The sequence below is a fragment of the Saccopteryx leptura genome, chromosome 1 (assembly GCF_036850995.1).
Source record: "Saccopteryx leptura isolate mSacLep1 chromosome 1, mSacLep1_pri_phased_curated, whole genome shotgun sequence".
NCBI classification, from domain to species: domain Eukaryota; kingdom Metazoa; phylum Chordata; class Mammalia; order Chiroptera; family Emballonuridae; genus Saccopteryx; species Saccopteryx leptura.
The window spans coordinates 266038419-266047005 of NC_089503.1; positions in this window are offsets into that span (position 1 = coordinate 266038419).

Sequence of the window (8587 nt, forward strand, 5' to 3'; positions counted from 1 at the left end):
TGACAGATGTGAGGTAACATCTCATTGTGGTTTTAATTTGCACTTCTCTGATAATGCTTTATTTTCTCTCCCTTTTCCACATCAATGTCAATGCAGCCTTGGGAACTGAGGTCTGCAACTACAATGAAACTCTGTTCAATGCAACTACTGCACTAGTTGTTATGACATTGTACAGTTTTTTGGGTGTGTTTTCAATAAAACATCTTCCATTTCTTTTTGGAAATACTTATTTCGCTCTATAGACCACCCCATAATTAACACAAGAGCATACAAGTATGTCCCTATAGCAACAGTATTAAATTTTGAACTAGTTTTTTTAATGAAATTCCAGTAACTAGAATTTGTATTGTTTACTTACAAAAGAAATAACATTAATAATTGCTATTACTGATCTTTACTAATAACCTTTTAAATTTGAGTTTGTGTTTAAATTAAATAAATTCTAAATAAAAATGTATTTTCTTAAATATTTAATGATGATACAAAACTAGGTCGGTGATACTATCATACATTAATCTTGGCAATGTGTTTTTGGATATGACATCACAAGCATAAGCAGCAAAAGCAAAATAAACAGTGGGACTGCATCAAACAGAAAAGCTTTGATACAGCAAAAGAAACAATCAACTAAATGAAAAGGCATACTGGATTGAGAGAAACTGGTTCCAAACCACATAAAGTATTTCCAAATTTATAAAAAATTTATACTTAAAATCTATAATAACTCATACAACTCAATAGCAATTAATTAATTAATTAATAATTCAGTTTAAAAATGGGCAAAGGACCTGAAGAGAAATTTTTCCAAAGAAAAAACAACCAATAGGTATATGAAAAGGTGCTCAACATTTCTAATTAACCAGGAAAATGCAAATGAAAACCATAATGATATAACACTTCACACCTGTTAGAATGGCTGTTAGGAAAAAGAAGTGTTGGGGAGGATGTGAAGATGGAACCCTCACAGACTGTTGTTGGGCATGAAATTGGTGCAGCTACTATAAAAACACTATGAAGGTTCCTCAAAAAATTAAAAATAGAACCACTATATGACTCAGCAACCCTACTTCTGGGTATTAATTTGAAAGAAACAAATACTAACTAATATATGCTAACTATATATATATATATATATATATATATATATATATATATATATGCATCCCCGTGTTCATCGTAACATTATTTACAATAGCCAAGACAAAGAAGCAATCTAAGTATCCATCACGGATAAATAAAGAAACGTTACACTTTATATGTATGATATTCAGCCATTAAAAAAAGAATATCTTGCCATGTGCAACAACATGGATAGATCCTGAGGTCAGCATGCTAAGTGAAATAATTCAGACAGAGAAAGACAAATACCACATGATCTCACTTAGAAGTAGAATCTAGAAAAGCCAAAGTTATAGAAAAAGGAAGTAAAATAGTTGTTGCAGGGACTAGAGGAAAACAAAAATGGGGAGAGTTTGGTCAAAGGGTACAAACTTTCAGTTATAAAAGGAATACATTTTGGAGACCTAATGAACAGCATGGTGACTATAGTTAACATATTGTATTATACACTTAAAAGTTGCTGAGAGAGCAAACCTTAAATTTTTCTTACCATAAAAAAATGGTAATTACATGATGTGATACAGGTACTAATTAACCCTATAGCAATAATCATTTTGCAATATATAAGTATATCATGCCATCATGTTATGTATCTTAAATTTACATAATGTTTCATGTCAATTATATCTCAATAAAGGTGGGAAAAATAATAAGTAAATGAGTGAATGAGTGAATAAATGAATGAATGAGTTGAGATTTATAGATAAATGGACAGTTTTAACGTCAACACCATAACCAAGCCGAGGCATGAGAGCTCTTATAAACATATTCACATCCAACTCCCCATGTGCATTCTCAGGCCATCCGTCTGCCTGGATTGTTTTATCACAACTTTCGTCATTGATTCAAATCCACATCAAGAAGCAAAATAGCTGGGAAGTAAGTAGAAACAAAACAAAACAAAAAACTGCAGAGTAGTGGCATGTTTCATCAGCACAGTGATATATTTTCTTTTTTTTTCTTTTTTGTGACAGAGACAGAGTCAGAGAGAGGGACACATAGGGACACACAGACAGGAAAGGAGAGAGATGAGAAACATCAATTCCTTGTTGCAGCTCCTTAGTTGTTCATTAATTGCTTTCTCATATGTGCCTTGACTGGGGTGCTACAGCAGACCGAGTAACCCCTTGCTCAAGCCAATGACCTTGGGTCCAAGCTGGTGAGCTATTGCTCAAACCAGATAAGCCAGTGCTCAAGCTGGCGACCCCAGGGTCTCAAACATGGGTCCTCCGCATCCCAGTCTGATGCTCTATCCACTGTGCCACCGCCTGTTCAGGCTAGTGATGTATTTTCTTAAAGTAAACTTTATAATTTGTTGGTAGAGTGGAGGTGGGACCACCATATTTTCTGTGACATTTGTCTGGAGTAGAGCAGTTATTACTGAAAAATGTTCTGTTGCTGAGCTGCCTCCATCCTGGTCCTTTGGATGAAGAGCAGGCTATAACTGGGGTTTTTTGTGTGTATGTATGTGTCTGAACTTGTTGACATTTCTGGGTTACTAGTCTTTTCAGCTCCAAGTTTGGAATATGTGAGGCCAAAAATGAAACTCAGGCAACTAGCCATCACATTGTTTGGATCATGACAGCCAGTAACCATTACATCATTCTGAGTCTTCTCATGTTTGTTTTCTATTTAATGTGCAGGATCCTTAGTTGGTTGTATATATCAGGAGGACTAGAAAAGCATTACTCCATCTTCCTGGATGAAAAATTTCCTGTGTGCATTTTATCATATTCTTTATCACTATATCACTCTAAATTGTGGCTACTTACTTATCTTTATGTGCTATATTAGGTACTTATTTCCATAATACTGCTATGAGAAAAACCATTTCAAAACTCAATGATTTGACTTGAGGTGATGGCACACAACACAATCAATAGTTTAGTTTTTCTTTAATTAAAAAGAAAAACAACTATATGTCTTTATTTGCTCATGAGTTGGTGATTTATAATAGACGGTTCTGACATCAGCTGGGCTTATTCCATGCCTGATAGTTGACCAGTTGTCTGCTAGGATCCTGGCTCTGTTCCACATGTTTTTCATACACCTCTAGGAGACCAATCCTAATACAGGCTCACAGTTTATGGAAAAAAAATGCAAAAATTAAAGCAAAAGGGCACAAATCCTTTCTGAAACTTTAAGTACCTCACATGTGCTAAAAGGCCATTGGTCAAAGCAAGTTACAGAGTCAAACTCAAAATCAAGGTGCACAAAAATAAACTACTTTTTCAATGAGAGGAACTCCAAATCTACTGATGAAACACATACATACAGATAGGATGAAGAGTTGGAGCCATCCATATAGTCTACCACTCTTCTATCAAAGGGTAATCTTTTTAAGAGCAAAAAGATATATATATATATATATATATATATATATATATATATATATATTCGGTCTTGTTCATCCTTATACCCCCAATACATGAAGTGCTAAAATGTTCAGAGTAACTGTTCAATAAATGGATTTAATAGGATGAATGAATGAAAGAAGAGCAGCATTTAAATCTTCTTCCAACCAGTTGTAGATGGAAAGGCAGACTCTCTACGTCTCTAGAGTTTTCTGTAAGTTTAGGTCTTTGAGTACTAGAAGGAAGTTAGTAATATGCCTTCTATGAGGGCTTTTTCCACTTAGGAAATCCTAGAAACAAAGTTTTTTTGTTTTATTTTGTTTTGTTTTTGTTTTCTCAGGAATCTTAACTATCCATTGCAACCTCCCTTGACTTGAATCCAGTTCACTAAAAGATCTTGTTCTTATCAACAGTGAGCATTAGAGCCATCCAGAAATTTCAAAACAGGCAACATACTTCCCAACCTAACAAGATCTATCTCATTTTATATTAATTGGTTGCTTGCCAAGAACGGAATGGAGTCCTACTAACACTCACTGAACTTGTCTGTTTGGGATTACAGATGGGTCTTAGCTCCTGACTCAGCTACTTCCCCAGGTATCCAGCACTTTCTCCTCCCAATCTGGTCTCTCTCACATTGCTCACAGCATGCAGAGCATTACTATCCCATGTGATTCTCACATCTCTGGTGGAATTATTTTTTCCAAGTTCAGCATAAATACAGATACTTACAAAGTCCTTAGAGATGTCTATGGGTCTTTTATGGAAATGATGCAATACTCATCAAAAAACTTATACAATAAATTCTAAAATTACAACACTTATCTGTTTTAAGATTGTGCACTCTGAAATACATTTTTTTAAGATGAGAGTAGACATTTTCAATGATTGATCTATAATACCTTTCTAAGGAAAAGTGGCATTTCACAAGGCTGTCCTACACATTCAGAAGCCAGTGCCCCTTTACTCTCCCACAAATAGCTCTCAGTGCCTTCAATGAAATCATTTATGACCACATGTGAACCCTCTCATTTTTCTTTCCAAATATAATATATGGGGTAAAAGAAACATAATGGATTGTGTCAGAAGCAATTTTAAAAAGTTACACTTTGGTTTAAAAAAACAACTCAACTGCTGAAAGGAGAAGTGGTCTTGTGTTTAAATTTCAAGAAACATCTAGAACTTAAAAATACAAAGAAAATGTACAAAGAAAATGATGTTATCTGTTTTCATATCTATGAAAGGGATAAAATAAATATTATAAGTGGAGAGAACATGGAAACATTTTTCTTTGTTTTGTGTTTCCACTTTTATGTCTCTAATCTTAATTATTTCTAGTTTGTTGCACACTTGTTTTATATAATGAGAGTGGTTTTTAGAAATTTTAACCTAGGGCAGCCCTGGCTCATTGGCTCAGTGGTAGAGCGTCGGCCTGACATGTGGATGCCCTGGGTTTGATTCCCAGCCAGGCACTCAGAAGTGCTCATCTGCTTCTCCACCCCCTCCCTTTCTTGCTTCTCTCTCTCTCTCTCTCTCTCTCTCTCTCTCTCTCTCTCCCCTCCCCTCCTGCAGTCATGGCTGGATTGGAGCAAGTTGGCCCCATGCACTGAAGATGGTTCCATGGCCTCTGCCTCAGGAGCTAAAAAAAAATGGCTCTAGTTGCAAAAGAGCAATGGCAACAGATGGGCAGAGCATTGTGCCCTAGAGGACTTTCTGGGTGGATCCTGGTTGGGGCATATGTGGGAGTCTCTTTCTGCCTCCCCTTCTCTCACTAAAAATTAATTAATTAATTAATTAATTAAAATAAATTTTAACCAAGGACAAAGCTTGAAGTGGTTACAAAGATTTAAATGAAGAGTCCTTAATTATTGCAAAATAAATTCATCGATTATGCAACAATGACCTGTAGTCTTTTTCATTTATTCTATCAATAAATATTTAATGAATAGCTATTATAAATAATGTATACTAGATATAGTGAGATAACACAAAGATAAAACAGGTTATAAGAAGTTTGGAGCTACTAGAAAAGATAAAACAATGTGGGGTGATGTCAGAGAAATGGCGCCATAAGGAGCGCCACCGACAAATCTCCCCAAAATGTCAACAAGTTTATCAACCAGAGACAAAAAAATCTATCCTTGGAGCATCCAGGAGTTCCACGCACTGGGGGCAAAGGTAGGGTCGAGCGAAAAATTGACTGGATATATAATCAACCTGAAGGAAATAAGTCGGACAAAGAAACACTCTGCCTTCCTCACTAACCTGAGCAAAGGCTGCTTTCACTTGGAGCTGAGAGTCGGGAGAAGCTAGGGGTGTGGAGGTAGCTAGGCTGTGCACATACATTTGTTCAAGCCAAGGAAAGAGTGTGCCTGTGCTGGGTCAGCCCACGTGAGCAGCGCCCGCGCTCCACGCTGCGAGCAGCCCAAACGCCGAGCTGCAAGCAGCCCAACAGCCCACACATGGGGAGAGCAACCGCCCATACCACAAGCAGCAGCTGCCAGCAGCGGGCGGGAAGTGCACCAAAGGGAGCTTTCCTACGCCCAAGCTTCTCTAGGTGGGCGGGGCACCTCACCCAGCCATTCAAGCTAACAATCAAGGGTTGGGGGAGGAGTGCGCAGGCAGTTTGCAGTTCTTTCTGGAGAAATTCTCGGATTCAATCGCTAATATTAGCTTAACCCACAGGCTGCTCACCTCCCAACTGACTTATGCGGCTCTAATTGACAAGATCTCTCTCAGTTCAGTGATCCAAGACAACAAGAGGCGTGATATTTTTAGTGCCTCTTGCTAAAGGGGTGGGGGCAACTTCTGATTGGCAGAGCTTTCATACTGAGGGATATATGCTAAAAAGAGGGACTTGGCAGTGTTAAGACCTCCTGTACTGCAGACAGTGACTAGTGCATCTTCTTCCCAGCCAAAACAGGTTACAAAGTATGGAAAGCCTGGGGAGAGTGGTCCCACAGAGTGCTAGGCATGCTGAACAGGCCTGGAGGCTTATAGAAAGTCACCTTGGCCCTGGCCGGTTGGCTCAGCAGTAGAGTGTCAGCCTGGCGTGCGGGGGACCCGGGTTCAATTCCTGGCCAGGGCACATAGGAGAAGTGCCCATTTGCTTCTCCACCCCCCCTCCTTCCTCTCTGTCTCTCTCTTCCCCTCCTGCAGCCAAGGCTCCATTGGAGCAAGGATGGCCCAGGCGCTGGGGATGGCTCCTTGGCCTCTGCCCCAGGCGCTAGAGTGGCTCTGGTCATGGCAGAGCGATGCCCCAGAGGGGCAGAGCATCGCCCCCTGGTGGGCAGAGCTTTGCCCCTGGTGGGCGTGCCGGGTGGATCCCGGTCGGGTGCATGCGGAAGTCTGTCTGACTGTCTCTCCCCATTTCCAGCTTCAGAAAAATACAAAAAAAAAAGAAAGTCACCTTGAGAGCAATTGGCTCCCAGCCCCGCCTGATTACACTGGCTGCTCTGACTGCCAGAGCCTTACCCAGAGCCCTGCATTGAGTGGGGATAGAGTGGGGATTTGCCAGCTCTTTGAGCCTCTTACTTTCTAGGCAGAGGCAGCGGCAGCCTCATAGCTGGATCATCAGGCTGCTAATTCAGGAAGGAGAGACTAGGAGAGAGGCTCCGGGAAAATGAACTCTCTCATTGTTGGAGCCTGCAAACGCTAACAAACCATGACTACCAACGAGACTGAAGCCCAATATATGACATTGCTGTAGAGTCTCATCAATTCCAAATCCCTACCTAAGCATGCCACAGGGGCAGAGCCTGGGGTACAGAGTCACCGACCAGGAAGAGGGAGAGGAAAGAAAAGGGAAGAAGAAGTTAACCTCTCAAATTCAAGAAAAACCCACAGACTTTATAATTTGTTTCACTATTTTTTTTTGTTTCTTTCATCTTCTTACCTTTATTAGTATTATTTCTATTTCCTCCACCTTGGTCCTTTTATTCTCTGGCCCGTCTTACTCTTTCCTTTTCTTGAACTACACTATCCATAAGTATTTCATTTTATTTCTTTTTTTCTTCCTTACTCTCCATGAGGGTTACACTCCAAAACCCTTAACTCTCTCTCTCTGTTTTTTTCTTTTTTCTTCCTTTCCTTTTCCCCTTTTTCTTGTTTCTCCCTTTCTATTAGTTTCTTCTTTTCTCCTTTTAATTTTCCTCTCATTCAATCCTCAATCACGAACAAATTATTTAATTTGGGGCTCAAGTTTTTGTGGTTTTTTGTGGCATTTTGGGTGCTTTTTACTTTGCTTTTTAACTCATTAGCATTCCTCCCAACCCAGGATCTCCATTCTATTCAGTCTTTGCTCCACTTAATACAATAGATTTTCTCCCCCTTTTTCAAGTTTCCCTCTTGTCCCTCCATTATATCTCTTAGTTGACCATCAATTACAAGCAAATCATTTTATACTTGACCCAAACTTTTTCCTTTTTTGCATTGTGTGGGTCCCTACACCCTTTTTTGCCACTTGAACACTTCCCCCCAACTCAGGCCCTCCGTTATAGGCAGTTTTTGTTCCATTTAGCATAATATAATTCACAGTTTATCACGATATTTTTCTAAGGAGGAGAGAAGAGGAGGGGAAAAGAAGAAAGAAAAGGGGAGGGAAATAATAAATTATTATTGTTTTTTTGTGTGTTTTTTTCCAATTGTTTTTTCATTTTATTTCTTTTTATTCTTTATTAATTTTCATTAGTGCTATCAACAAGACCACCCTCAGATGCCATTAAGAAAAAGGAAATCAAATATCATGGATACAAAAGATAGAGAAGTAACACAGATAGATGTGGAAAAATCTATGGAGAAAAAATATAATATATTGGAAACCTTGGAGCTAAATGACAGAGAATTTAAAATAGAAATTCTAAAAATACTCAGAGATATACAAGAAAACACAAAAAGGCAATTCAGGGAGGTCAGAAAACAACTCAACAAACACAAGAATATATTACCAAGGAAATTGAAACTATAAAAACAAATCAAACAGATTAAAAAAACTCAATTCATGAACTGAAAAACAAGGAAACAAGCTTAGCTAAAAGAACAGGCCAGATAGAAGATAGGAATAGTGACATAGAAGACAAGCAACTTCAGGCACAACAGAGAGAAGAAGAGAGAGA